This window comes from Raphanus sativus, chromosome 4, assembly GCF_000801105.2.
Source record: "Raphanus sativus cultivar WK10039 chromosome 4, ASM80110v3, whole genome shotgun sequence".
Classification (NCBI taxonomy): Eukaryota; Viridiplantae; Streptophyta; class Magnoliopsida; order Brassicales; family Brassicaceae; genus Raphanus; species Raphanus sativus.
In genome coordinates this window covers 18976132-18991001 of record NC_079514.1, presented here as the reverse complement: position 1 = coordinate 18991001, position 14870 = coordinate 18976132, and the positions used below count along the sequence as shown (strand labels likewise).

General features: G+C 32.7%; 1 pseudogene; it reads left to right on the top strand.

Moving 5' to 3' along the window:
• Window positions 1-10273: 10273 nt before the first annotated feature.
• Window positions 10274-14302, top strand: LOC108850516 (putative auxin response factor 21; annotated as a pseudogene).
• Window positions 14303-14870: the final 568 nt, after the last annotated feature.

The following is a 14870-nucleotide window of genomic DNA, read 5'->3' as shown; positions in this document are numbered from 1 at the left end:
TACTTCAAGAAAAAAATAGTAGGAAGTGTTTACGCGATATTTAGAGTGCAAAGATTATTCTATACATCTTGCTTTGCGGCGTTCCTCTTTTTTTTTTGGTAATATAAAGTTAACATATTCTTTGATTGTTCTATTTAATTATGTAATTTGTATATATTTTACAATATTGTCTTTATTATTATGTTAAAACATGAAAAGGGGATATTTGATGAAATATGAATTATAGGCTTTTGTTCAATACAGCCAACACTAAAAGTTACAGAATATATAAGAACATTTATATGTGGTCGGGTTCATCTTGCTTTCCAAATTATTAATGGTTACATTACATTTTAGTTCCTTTATGTTTTGCTTTACTCTAATTTCCTTGGATAAATTATTTGATATAAAGTGGTAAGTAACTAAAGTAAAATCTACTATAGAAGTATATTATATTATTAATTTATCAAATACTATTTTAAAATTGCATGAGAAAACATGTTTTAAACAAATTTCAACAAAAGCTATAACAAATTACAAAAGATAACCAGTAAGCACACAAAAATTAATTAGTATTCCAGATGTAATTATGATCTAAAACAAATATTTTCTAAAACATAATTTCCTATTAAAATAGAAAAAATATATTACTAATGGAGGGTTCCAAAAAAAGTTATTACTTATGATATTATTAAACTATTTATATAGTATTTTAATTTTTATATTTCATTATTTTATCAATTTGTATTATATTTTAACTGATTTATCCTAGAATTAGTATAATTTATTATCATGGAAAATTAGTTAGTGTAAATAGTTTTCTATAAGTTGAAACTTCTTGAAATAAATATAGTAATATTTATTTAAATTTTAGTTTTTCTTTTATTATGTCAAAGTGAAATAAAATAATAAGAAGATATCTTATACATATATATATATTACATCTTCCAAATTATTTTTGCTAATTTTATATTCTCCAAAAATAGAGAATAATAAAATTATTGTCACTATAATTCAAACCAAAATGATTATTAAAAATAAAAATATGATTAAAGAATTTTATTTATTATTTATGTAATAATATCATTTTCATTCTAATATGTTTTTTAAAATACTTCATAAAATTAATATAATTTTATATAAAATATGTTTTATTATAACTTCCCGCCCGTAGGGCGGGCCAACCTCTAGTTAAAATAATAAACATGCACACAGCATAGAACTTTAGAGAGAGTTTGTTTTATTAAGAAACAACAATGCTTTTTGGTACAAGACCAAAGTTTTTTTTTTGGTCATTCAGTGACCAAAGCTATGATCTTTAGTATTCATTTGTTAAAAATTAAAACAAAAAATATAAAATTTAATTATTAAAAATCAAATCATCTATAGTTAAACTAAATCTATAGTTGAAAGAAAGAAAAGTAATAATCTTCTATAAAACTTTTCATAATTAAATAAGTTTACCATTTTTAATTGTCAAATAAATTGATAAACTGATGAAAAAAAATAAAAATTTATTTAATTTATTTGAGAATAAGTTAAATATTTTAAATACATTTATATTATATGTTCATTTGTTTACCCATCCTTAGAGTGGCTTACTCTAGGGATACTATAAAAGGAGAACAAGATCAACACTTCAAGAGACAACGAAAATCCTAGAGAGAGAGCATATCACCCATTTCGACTTCTTTTACTTTGTCTTACGACTCGATCTTGTTCGATCTCTTTGTTATAGTCGATCTATTTGTCATTCCTTGTAATCGATCTCTTATTCAATAAAAATCCATTTTTGTCAACCGATTTCCAATAACAACGTTGTGTTCTAAAGATATCGTTGTCTACATCCTTTGTCACTCCCCAATTTACTTTACAAACACTATCAAATATTTAGTGTATATTTTAGGTTCTATGATATCACTCAAATTACTCTAAGGAGTGATTTTTACTCTCATCAAAAGAGGTGAATTGTAGTACTTAGGGATCGAATCCACAGGGAGCTAGGGCACACACTAGATCTAAAGTTATATGATTAAGCTAGGCTAATAGATTTTAAGACAGTAATTAAATAAATAAACAGTAAATAAAATAGTAAACAAGTTGAACAAAAAAATTATTCTACGTCGCATGTATCGATCGATATGTTGTCGCATGTATCGATTGTCATGTACCCCACGTCTATCGATCGATTAATCTATAGGAATATCATCGATGCGCTACTAGTAAGCTTTATCGTGCGTAAGTTGAATACAGTTTACCAAGCAATCACCCAGTCTATCGCTTGTTCCAAGTGAATTGCTGACTCAGAGAAGATAGATCCAAGGATTATTATCTTTGTATTCATGTGTAGGTTAGCTACTCCTACACAAGCATTATGCATGTCTTCTAAGATGAATATAACATGCTCAGAGATTCATATTTGGGGCTAATTCCACATAACCTTTCTGAACCCTAAATCTAACAGGTGGATCTATTCAGATATGAAATTTGTCACAGAATTCATAGATGAATAGATATGAAATTGCATGAATAAAATAAAATCAAACCAATAGAGTTCCAGAAGGACTCTGAATGAGTTCCTCCCTTCTCTCCTAACTAAGAACAATAGAACAATAAAGTAAAAAGAGCGTAGCCGTCAACAATGGCTTAGAAAACACATAAATAGGATTTATGGTCGTCCAGAGGAATATTGGTAATTTGTGGTTGCTTCTCGGCTTCAGTCGGTCATTAAACATACTCGGCCCGCGTCTTGGCATCCAAATCGATCGATATGCACTATGTTTCATCGATCGATATGCATTACTCTTCTCGACAGCTTCCTCTCGCGAGGCAGACTGACCATTCTCAATAAAACGGGTATAACTTCTGATCAAATCGTTAGATTGACCTCAGACCGGTGGCATTGGAAATCTAACTCAAATATCTAGCTTGTGTAAAACGATTAGCTCAATCGCACCGTGGGAAGGTCTCCATCCATAGGTAAACATCTGATGCGTCTGTGCAGCTCTTCACTCAGAAGGCTCCAAAAGACACCAAAATCACCACTTTCTTCCAAAACGTCCATGAACCTGTAAATACTCTAAATAGACTCTATGTAGTAGTAAATAGTATCTAAAACACTTATATACCATGGGTAAAATAGGGTCAAAATCATGGTATATCATTCTACAGTAATTTTAACTATATACTAGAGCTGGGTTACGTGTTTCAGAAGCAAGAGTTGTTGTAAATTCATAAAAGATTATTATAAGTATCTAAGAGTTACTGAGATCTGAAGTGTTACCATCATTGGCAAAAACAAGGATAGAGCTACATTTTGTTGTCATGTCAGATAAAAGCAGAACATCAAATACTTATGGAATTATATCACCCAATATACTTCTTCCATAATGGAAACCAGATTTTGACATGCACGCCCGTGCGGGTGTATATTTCAAATATATATTGCTATTTATTTTTCATGTCAATATCAAAGATGGATAAAAAATTCAAATCCGAAGAACCGAACCGATCACGATCTGAAAGAGTAATACCAAACCCGAACCAAAATTGATTAAATATCCAAATTATTCAAAATTTTGATATTTAGACAACCAAAAGAATAACCAATTCGAAACCGAAGTATTTTAAATCAAAATGTATCCGAAAAAGATTTATATACTTATATATATTAATTATTTTTAGTTTTAATGTATATAAAAACATCTAGAATATACATGATACTTTTAGGTTGGTTTAAATAATTGAAAATATATAAAAATAGTCAAACATAAATATCTAACATAGTGGAAGTACACTCAAAACACCAAAAATATTTAACATAATTATTGACTTTTGATCCAAAATTTAAACCAAATCAATTTATATGTTAAACTTAGGTATTCTGACATATGTTATTCAGATTTATATACAATATATTATTTTATTTATAGATTTTAAGAAATCCAAAATATATAATAAATTTTAAAAAATAATTTAAATGGATTATCCGAACCCGAACTGAACTCGTAAAGATCTGAATATAATTCGAACTGAAATCTAGAAATATCTGAATTGGGCTGAAATACTTGACCCCGGAAACCCAAAACCCAAAACCCAAACAGATCCGAAAGGAACCCGAATGGATACCTGAATGCCCAATCCTAGTCATAAATCGAACTGAAATTTAGAAATATATGAATGGGGCTGAAATCTTTGACTCCGGAAACCCGAAACCCAAACAGATCCGAAACGAATCGGAATGGATACCTGAACGTCCATCCCTAGTCACTATTATGTATCATATATATGTCATCACATAATTAATTGTATTGGTCCATCATATAAATAATCATATAATTAATAGTATTTTATATGTACCATCTTATAAATAATCATATATATTATATTCTTAAAGTTTAATGTGAAATATAAAAACCATAATTTAAGCTGGTATATGAAATTAATCTTTTGTTGTATTTTTCTTATATATATTGAAAACATTTTTTAATAATGGTTATTGGAAACTATTTTAGTAAAAATAAAATTTTGAATATATGCATATTTTGACTCAATTTTTGATATAAATAAATTTTAAATTATTATTTTGATTTGAAATATGTATATAAATTTAAATTTTATTTTATGATTATTTTAGGCAAAACAATGTTTTTAGGTAATTAGATTAGTCCATTTTGTATATTTTAAAACTGATATAATGGATTTCCAATTTTTATTAATAACATAAGCCATTTCTTTTTTCTTCTTGACATACTTTTGTCCATGTTTCAGAATTTTAATTTTTTCATTAGTTTTCTATGAACTATTATTAGTTTTATGATTTTTTTTTTGAAAATTGAAATCTTGAAATGTTTATATTTGACTAAACTAAATAAGGTAATAATAGTGTTTTAAAAAATTGTTTTATATAATATACTATTTATATTTGAGTTTGTGTTTTTATTTTCACCATAAAGAATTGTAAATATAATGACATAATTGTAAATAAAAAATATAGAAAAAATGTTGTTTAATTTATTGTAAAAATAATGGCTAAATGTTTAAATAAAAAGAAGTATTAAATATGTTATTCATCATTCATGTTTCTAAACAATTCTCATTTGTTATTAATTTATTGAAAATACAATGGCTAAATGTGAAAATAAAAGAAAGTATATCCATGTTTCCAAACATATCTCATTTATTCTAATATCTTTGTTTCCAAACAATCCAATTGTGTACTTCAACTTTAATAATATAGATGGGATCATGTAAAGTAGGTTTCCTTATAGAACTATGGAAGGGAAGTTTCATGAAGAATAATGTATGAGCGATCATGGACCGTCTTGCTAAGTTAAACTCAAGAGGCACCCTCAAGACTTGTGCTTAGCTCGCAAAAAAAAATGAGGAAAGCATCTACCGCTGGAATAGTTCATGTATAGAAAGCTCTTTATGGAAGATCAATTGCACGCATGCTATGATTGGACCAAAGTGGGGGAGTGCTATGACTAAAATGAGCAATTTTTTTTCAAGAGACAATAGAGCAAATGGAAATGCTCAAAAGTCGACTGAAGAGATTACCGTAAAAAGAGATATACCGATAAAAACATTAGAGATTTAAAGTTTGAGGTGGTTGATTTCATATACCCAGAAATAAGGACATTTCAAAGAGGAACTATGACTTGAAAGCTTCAAAAAAAAAAAGAGAACAACTTAAGTTGAGGCACTATGGACCATACCCAATTATGGAGCGGATCATATCAGCAGTTTATCATCTAGTTTATCAGCAAAGTTGTCAGATTTCTATGATTCTTTTTCGTACTAGTTTAGGGAAAGTCAATAGAGAGCCAGTTTTCATTAATTCTCACAGACACCAAGAAACATCAAAAGAATTTGTTTATGTCCAACCAATCAGTATAGATTCTGGAATGACAAGGAAATAAATTTTAAAAGGCAGTTGCATAGTTGGTTAAAAAATGTATATTTTTTGGGGAGAGAGATATAACTTAGTACGACACCGAAAGACCAAATTTCATAAGATGATAGACTACCAACAATTTTATTAGGCCAAACCGAGTAACCGGATCAGATTTGAATTCGATGACGAATTCCAGTTAAGTGGAGGAAAATTGTAACGACTGGTATCTCTAAACCGGGCTTGGAAATTGGTTTGATTATTTATCTGGACTAAACCAAGCCATTTTCTTAACCGATGATATAAAGTTGTATACATATTAATTATTTGCTTAACCTAGTACGCAAAGGAGATAAAATGAGTTGCATCGGGAACCGCCTCCACTAACCTCCATTATGTCTTCTTCCTCTCCTCCACGTCTTCAAGTCCTCAGCCATGTTCTTCTCCATCAGTCATCTCCCTCTACGAGAAGAAGAAGCACAGACCGCCATGACCATCGCCAATCACCACGTACGGCTCAAAGCCTTGAGTCATCTCAGTCCACCGGAGATAAATGCCTTGATCGTCGCCGTTACCGCCACACACCACCGTCATCATCTCACCTGAGGAGGGTCCGAGATCCTTGCTGTGCCGGAGCGTTGTTATCCACTGGTTATCACCACCAATACGTGTTCATCTCGGAGCCAGTAACCACACCAGTGATGAAGCCTCAGTGCACTAGATCCCTAAAATGGAGAACATGAGGATCCGGAGCCGTCGCGTTAGTGACCACCGATCCATGCTGCAATGAGATTAGAGTGGAAGTACATCCCGTACCAACGAAGATGCAGTTCGTATAGCCGGAGTCAAATATCCATCGTCGCAAGTCAAAGCCTTGAAGGTTCAAATGATTTTCCTTTGTTTCTTGTGATACAAGAAACATATTTAACGTGCACTTTTATTATGGCATGCGTAAGAAGCGATCATGGACCTTATGGGTGACTTGTTTGCCAAGTCATTTTCTCTAAAGCCTAGATGTTTGTTGCGGCATATCAGTTCCCAAGTATGACCTGATCAATCTGCCATCTTGACTAAGGTGAAGGTTCATCTCGTAATTTTTCGTACACGCTCCAGGATTTCGAATTAAACATAGTTTAGTTCTAATATATATGTATCCGTCTTCATGAATTGAGTCAGTCTACTTGATAGTTTAGGTTCTTTGCTTAAACCGGATATAGGTGTCTAGAAGGTTCAACTTTGATTGTTTCATTTAAAATTGATATATTATAATATTATTAATATAACATTTATTTATTATGATTGTCTATGAGATTTTACCGGGTACAGAGAGTTTTATCTGTAGGCCGGATTTTGTACTGGTTACGGTCAGATTTAGTCGACCGGTTGATCGTAGCCGTTGGTCGATAAACCGTCTCTGGGCGTGTGTTGCCGAGCATATATTCGGTGGGTTTTGGCATGTTAGTGGGCCGGTCGCCAGGGCCATTGTTTGATCTTTGGGTACTTTAGGTGCCGTGTTTGTTATATATTAGTATTAAATTATATTTATTTGGAGTGCTATGTCTAAGTTAATGGACTTCGGGTCTAGCATCCCACACCTTACTGAATGTATGACAACCCGTCCCGTAGAACACCTGCCCATGGACCCCAGGCTCACAGCGCTGCAGCGCACCGACCCCAACCCCTCCATTATGAGATCTCACTATCTCCATAATTAGGTTGTTGGTGAGACTCGAACCCAGGTCCTCACCCTTTAACAGCATTCCCACAGGACAAGCTGTCACCAATTGATCTTGTCCTGTGGGAATGCTGTTAAAGGGTGAGGACCTGGGTTCGAGTCTCACCAACAACCTAATTATGGAGATAGTGAGATCTCATAATGGAGGGGTTGGAGTCGGTGCGCTGCAGCGCTGTGAGCTTGGGTCTACGGACGGGTGGTTCCGCAGGACGGGTTGTCATAAATATGTTATTGACTATTGAATTTTTGTCAAACTTAATAATGAATTTTTTTTGATTGATATATAAAAACATGTTTTTATAATAGTCAAAAGGTATATGAAACCGACTAATCTATATGAGTATACCAGTAATTCATCTTGCATATATCAATATCTTCAATTTTTTATCGTCCACTTATACCACTCGTACTGCCTAATTAGTGTATAGAGAATCAAATATATGTCAAGTTACATGTATATATTTCTTAAGGAATTTTAAGTGATAACATCACTTGTGTTAGTGTTTTCTTTTTTTTCCACATGTTTTAATGAATCAAATTCTGGCTGCATACAATCGATCCTCTTGCTTATTCAGTGAATTCAAAATTTCATTTTGGTTGGAGTAATTTCTTTGCTACCCCTTATTTGAGAAGATTTCCTGTAGATGATTCGATGAAGCTTTCCTTCAGTGGTCGCCTAGAAAGTTATTTTGGGATTCTTTAAAGGTGGATGTATGTAGTCTATGATTCTATTGAAGGCACTGATTTTTGTGTAAGGGGCTTGGAGTGGCGTTTCAAAGTGGCCCAATGTCAGTGATGAGGAGATTGTGGATCCATTGGCCTATGCCTATACATGTGTGAATCGTGTAGAAACATAAGACTTTTCGGTAAATTTTAATCAAAGATGTAAATGATGGGAGACTGGACCTCTCTAAAATCACTTGTAATGTCTGTTTTGTGAGTTTACTATTTGTGGGGACCGAAATTCACACCATCGAGTTTTGTTAATCGGAGAAAAGCCAAGTAAACCTAGCTTCCTCTAAAGGTCCTGGTTATCTGCTGGACCACGCACAACACAATCAATATCATAGAAAATATGAAGTAATAAATTGCAAGAACGAAAAGAGAGAGAAAAATATTATTTCCAAATCCGCATTTGAGCGTGAACAACAGGTGAGAGCCTTTGCTACGAGAGCTGTCGGCAAGTTCGCTAGTCTAGCAACCTAAGTTCTAACCTAGTTGAATCGCAGCTCGATAATAAAAACGAAAAATGCCTAAGTCGCTCTAAGTGCTGACTTTGTTCTTAAGAAAGTCTCCCTTTTCTCCCGCCCTAAGCTCTCCTTATATACTCCCTCAAGGTCGGTTTTCCCTTTTCCTCTTCTTCCCTTGGGCCGAATCTGTCGTGAGGTAGGCTTTTTCCATTTTCATCGATCTTCATGTCTATCGGGAAACTTGACGTTTATCTTCGGAAAACTTAACATTTATCTCCTCCTATAAAATAAAAATAGACCGTCATATCCATCTTGGGCTCAATCTTATTTTAAAATCGTAAATGTGCCGTTTGGTCGCGTTCCAGGTCCTACCAGGACGTTTTGGACTTCAGACGTTTTTACGATTTTTCCTAAGAAATCACCTTCGACGTAACATTGGTTTCTCAAAAAGATCTTTAATCCCTCGTATAGTTAAGACGACGGGTGTTCAAGCTAACCATAATCGTTTTATACGATGAATCAAAATCCATTCGTCGAACGAATCTTTCATGATTTTTTCCCGGACTTTTCCTCGACGATCCTAATCGAAACGAAACAGGAGTATTAGGCTCACGGATTCAAGGATCGAGTTACGAAAACTTAGGGAAGGATGCATGGTATCGGGACAAGACCGAGCTCACCCTAGGGTGAGATGGCCGGGACGGACCATCCTCGCCCTAGGGCGAGGTGGCCGAGACGGAGAGGTCCTCGCCCGTGGGTGAGGTGGCCGAGTCACGGCGGTCCTCGCCCTAGGGCGAGGTGACGTGGACGTGGTGGTCCTCGCCCGTGGACAAGGCAGTCGAGACAGGGCGATCCTCGCCCTAGGGCGAGGTGACCTAGGCTCCGCAGTCCGTGTCTGCGGGCGAGGTGGCCGGGACACTGCGGTCCTCGCCCTAGGGCGAGGTGACCTAGGCTCTGCGGTCCTCGCCCTTGGGCAAGGTGGCCGGGTCGCTGCGGTCCTCACCCTTGGGCGAGGTGGATGACCTGTCCTGACCCGTGTCTGCTCTCGGATAAGCCCTTGGCTAGGCTGGACCAATCCTCGATATCTCTCGGGGCAATTAAGGACCATCTTTTGCTTGGCTGACTAATTTTCGGAAATATTTGATAATTTAAAAAGAACCAATTCGTGAATTGGTGGAACTTCCAGGCATTGATTTCGTCGTGACCGGTTTTGACCCCAACACTATTAATGAAAGAGCTAAAATGCATTAATATTTTTAGTAGAGGATCCATTGTCTTGTAATTTTTTTCGGAAGGCATATCCATCTAATTATGAGGCGGGAATGGTCCATGTCCTCTCTATATAAATATTACAACATATTCAGAAACACAATTTATTGATATTAAATAAATTTTGGTATTTCTAAAAGATACATTTTTGACTCGACACTTTTCGGTAACTTGTTAAAATTATTAGTCAAAACTCATATCGGAATAATGAATTAATATCGTTTCACCTATAAATACTGAACATGAAATTTGTGGAATTTTTTTTTTAAATAAAGATCGTATAAGAAAACAAACTTGTTCGAACAAAAATAAATAACAGATCAGTGTTTCAATAAGAGCTGATGGCGAGTGATCAAATCATGCATTGGCAACCTGGATTTTTAGGTATAAGCGAGGAATTTTTAGATTTGATTTTGGTTTTTGATTGATAAAAAATATATATCCATAATTGTATTTTTTTCTCGCTGTATAGCTACTGACGGACAATGTTTTAAAAACTGGACTGGACACCGACTCGACGTATTTACTGGTTGATTGGTCGGACCGGTTCAACCGGTCGAACCGAGTTTTTTATTTATTATATATTTTAATATATATATATACATATACATATACACTTATATATTTATAATTAATCATATATAAAAGAAAAGACGGCTGTGTCATTTTTACGACGAACTGAAGGTTGAGAAAAAGGTACGCCTGAATCTGGTTCATTCACTGAACAATTCCCCTCCATTAACTAGTAACAATAGCAAAACCTTGTGATAATGAAAAATTCAGATGGAGAATAGTGTAAGAGACAACGAGAAGAGGAGAAGATGTACGTTTAGGTTTCTTTTTTTTCCTCGAAAATTATTAACAAAAGAAAAGACGGCTTTAAGTATTATTAAGTATTTAACTTATTATTAGTTATTATCCCTTAATATAAAACTTAATTACAATTTAAAATGTGACAAAATTAAAAAACCGGGTTTTGACGTCGAACCGGGTCACCGGTTCCACCGGTTTTGAACCGAATTTTCCGAGTTTTATAAAATCCGGGTTTTGAACGGAACCGAACTCGGCTTACAAAACGAGTAGCGGTCGAACCGGTTCATATAGAGCAGGCAATACATTTTTTATTTTTTACAAATTTGTTATATCTTTCACATATGTTTTGATTTGAAAAACTTACCCAAAATTTTGATGGTATAATCAGCTTGCTACATCTATGAATGATGAAATATGTCAACTAAAACCAATTTTTGATATTCCTTCAAAAATTCTCTGCAATGTTTTTAGTATCAAGCTCAAGGTATTTTTCATTGATTATTTATGTTTCTTATTTATTAAATGCACATGAGATATACTGACTTACTGTAAATTATATTTCTTTGGGTATAATTTTATGTATGGTCTTAGGTTGAGGCTACAACTGATGAAATTTATGCAGAAATTTCATTGTTGCCTGATACATCTGTGAGTGGCAAAATAATATTTTATTCCTTTAGTAACTTAATTGCAGGTCTTCTTATATCTCTTTTAATTAATAATAATATGAATTTTTATTATTGTAGGAAGTTGAAATCCCAATTCCTAAACATGAAAACAACATACAAAACATTAGCTATTTTACTAAGGTGTTAAGTGCTTCTGATACCAACAAAAAGGGTAGTTTTGTTTTGAATAAAAGACATGCCATTGAATGTCTTCCTCTGCTGGTATTAACACTGACTTACATTCACTCAAATTGTAAAATTTTATATAATATTTTGTATCAAATAATTCTTTAGGATACATCTCGGCTGACACCAAGTCAAGAGGTAATTTCCAAAGATATTCATGGTCATGAATGGAATTTTAAACACACTTTAAGAGGTAACAAATTTTTATTGATATCAAAATTTATGAGTATTACTTACTATCTTTATTTTCTTACAAACAATATACTAGGTAAACCAGAGAGACATCTTTTCACATCTGGTTGGAATGAGTTTGCAAAAAAAAAAGATTTGGTTGTTGGAGACTCTTTTGTATTCCTTCGGTATACATTTCTTTCATTTTATATCTTATTTGTTTATTGGACTTTGGATTTTAACTATCTTTTTTTAACAGAGGAGAGAATGGGGAATCAAGAGTTGGAGTCATAAAAGCAGCTAATAATGAACAACACAACATACCATCATTATTAATTTCAAAACAGAGTATGCACAATGGTACAGTTGCTACTGCATTGAATGCTATTAGAAAAAATGTACTCCCTCCGTCCCACTTTAAGTGGAGTTTTAGGAAAATTTTTTTATTCCATTTTAAGTGATGTTTTCAAGTTTCTAGGTAAAAAATAAATGCATTTTAATATTTTTAATTATTTATATTCTGTAGTATAATTGTTTATTGGTTGAAATTACTTTAATCATTATTATTTTTAGGTAAACAAAAAAATAGAATAAAAATTTGTAATTTCTTAATCAACGTGCAAAAACCTCAAAACTCAATTATTTTGGAACAGATGAAGTATATTCGTTGTGTTCTATAAGTCCAGGTAAAGAAAATATTTTGTTAATAAATTAAACATTATAAAAATATTTTCTTCAACAAATACACTTTTATTTATTACTTTATATGATGATATCAGGTCGAGTCAATTCCTTGTCAACTTTGATAAATTTATAGATGGAGTGAGTAAGAAATTTAGTATAGGCTCCAAATTTTTGATGAAGTTTGAAGGAAAATATTTTAATGAAATAAGGTAAATCTTTAAATTTATTTTACTTTTAAAAATATGATTACTTACAAAAATGATTTTACTATACTAGATACTGTGGAACAATAGTAGGAGTGAGAGATTTCTCCCTCACTAGAAAGATTCAGAATGGCGAAGTCTAGAAGTAAGATTAGTACTAGTTATACTTTAATTATATTATTTTAAAATATATCTTTTATGAAAGTATATATAATATACACTAATTTTATTTTATAGGTACAATGGGATGAAGCTGCAACAATTCCAAGACCTGATAATGTATCTCCATGGGAGATCGAGCCTCTCATACATTCACCAAACATTCTCAAATCAGTTTTTCTAAAAAATAAACGTAAAAGCGAAATGCATGAGTTTGGTAAGTAAAAACTACTAAATAAGTTCAAATTCTTTGTGAATTAGTTATCATTATTTTTTCTTATAGGTTCAAACATGTGGGTTCCTACATTGACTCGAGGCCAAGAAATTGGACAGTCAAGCATACAATCTTCAATGAGCTACTCATTCCCTACCATGTCCAAGCAAAACTACAATGATCAAATGGTTCAAGAAATGAAAGAACCGTCAACTACCACTACGACTACTAGCTGCAGACTGTTTGGAGTTGATCTAACAATTCCTGCAGAAACAAAGGATCCCATCATACCAATTGAATCATATAAAAATCTAATATTTCTAAAATCTCTGCAGAAGAAAAGGTTGACTACATCCAAACCAAAAGTCATATCAAGGTATGAAATAGATACCATCTTCTTATTTTATACTCCCTCCGTTTCGAATTATTTGTCGTTCTAGAGGAAATTTTTTGTTTCAAAATAGTTGTCGTTTTCGGTTTTCAGTGTAAAACTTATTGACAACATTCTCTATTCTATTTTTCTATTGGTTGATATATGGTTAGGTGTATTGGTAATAGTGTTTTTATTTTGGAAATATGTAAAATTAAATGTTTTCTTAAGTGTGCATAAGCTTAGAACGACAAGTAATATGAAACGGAGGGAGTACTTATTAGTCAAGTTTAAAACTAATTATTAAGTACAATTTAAACATGCTTTTCATAAAAAAAATAGTTATTAATTAGAAATATATATATGTTTTTATATATATATATATATATATATATATTATATATATATATATATATGTATATATGTGAGTGTGTGCGCGCACGCGCGCTCGCATCTGTAGTTTATTCTGATCTTTGATTTTTTCAATATGAATGTTTTAATAAATTTAGATGACTTATATAATTCATATACTTTGATATGATTCTGGACCAGCATGCTAATAAAGACAGTATGATCATGGACCAGCTTGTTGATGAAGATATCTTAGCCATTCCTGAAAGTTCCAACACTTCTTCCAGATCACAGAAACTTAATGAAGCTATTGGAGGCTCACTCAAGACAGCATTGGAGCAAGAAGAAGGTCTTGGTCGAGGCTTGATCAACCAAGACACACTCTTCACCATTCAAGCTACTCTACCTTCAAACTGATCATCATCTAGGCAAGTAGATTGTGTGTGCTCTTTTTCTCTGCTTTGGTTTTTTCTCACTGGATTTTCCAAATGGAGGTTTTTAACGAGGCCACAAGTCTACTTCTCCTATCTCCTAGATGATGATCATGGACCAACCATATATCTATCTTATATTATTTTTATCCTATGTTTTTATGTTATGTTTTATTTTCGAAAACTCTAGTATTTGTTGTATTTCCAAGGGAGCCTTTCTCTTTATTTCCCTTATATCCTTGAGACTTTGTGCATGTGCAAGTTTCTCCCTTAATTTATATGTGCAAGTTTCTCCCTTTATTGTCTAGAATTCTAGCTGAAAAATTAAAAAGTACTATTAAAAAACAATCAAAATATGATTTGTAACTAACCACCTAAAACAACTATAATTTGTGCTGTCAAACTACAAACAACCCATAAAATAACTAATTTATGTTCTACATAGTTGTACCCAAAACAATTTAGTTGTATTCCCTTGTAAAACAATTAGATTTTCTCGAATGTATTGTTTATTTCATATGTGGTAAAATCTTTATATCCCCTTAGTATTAAAA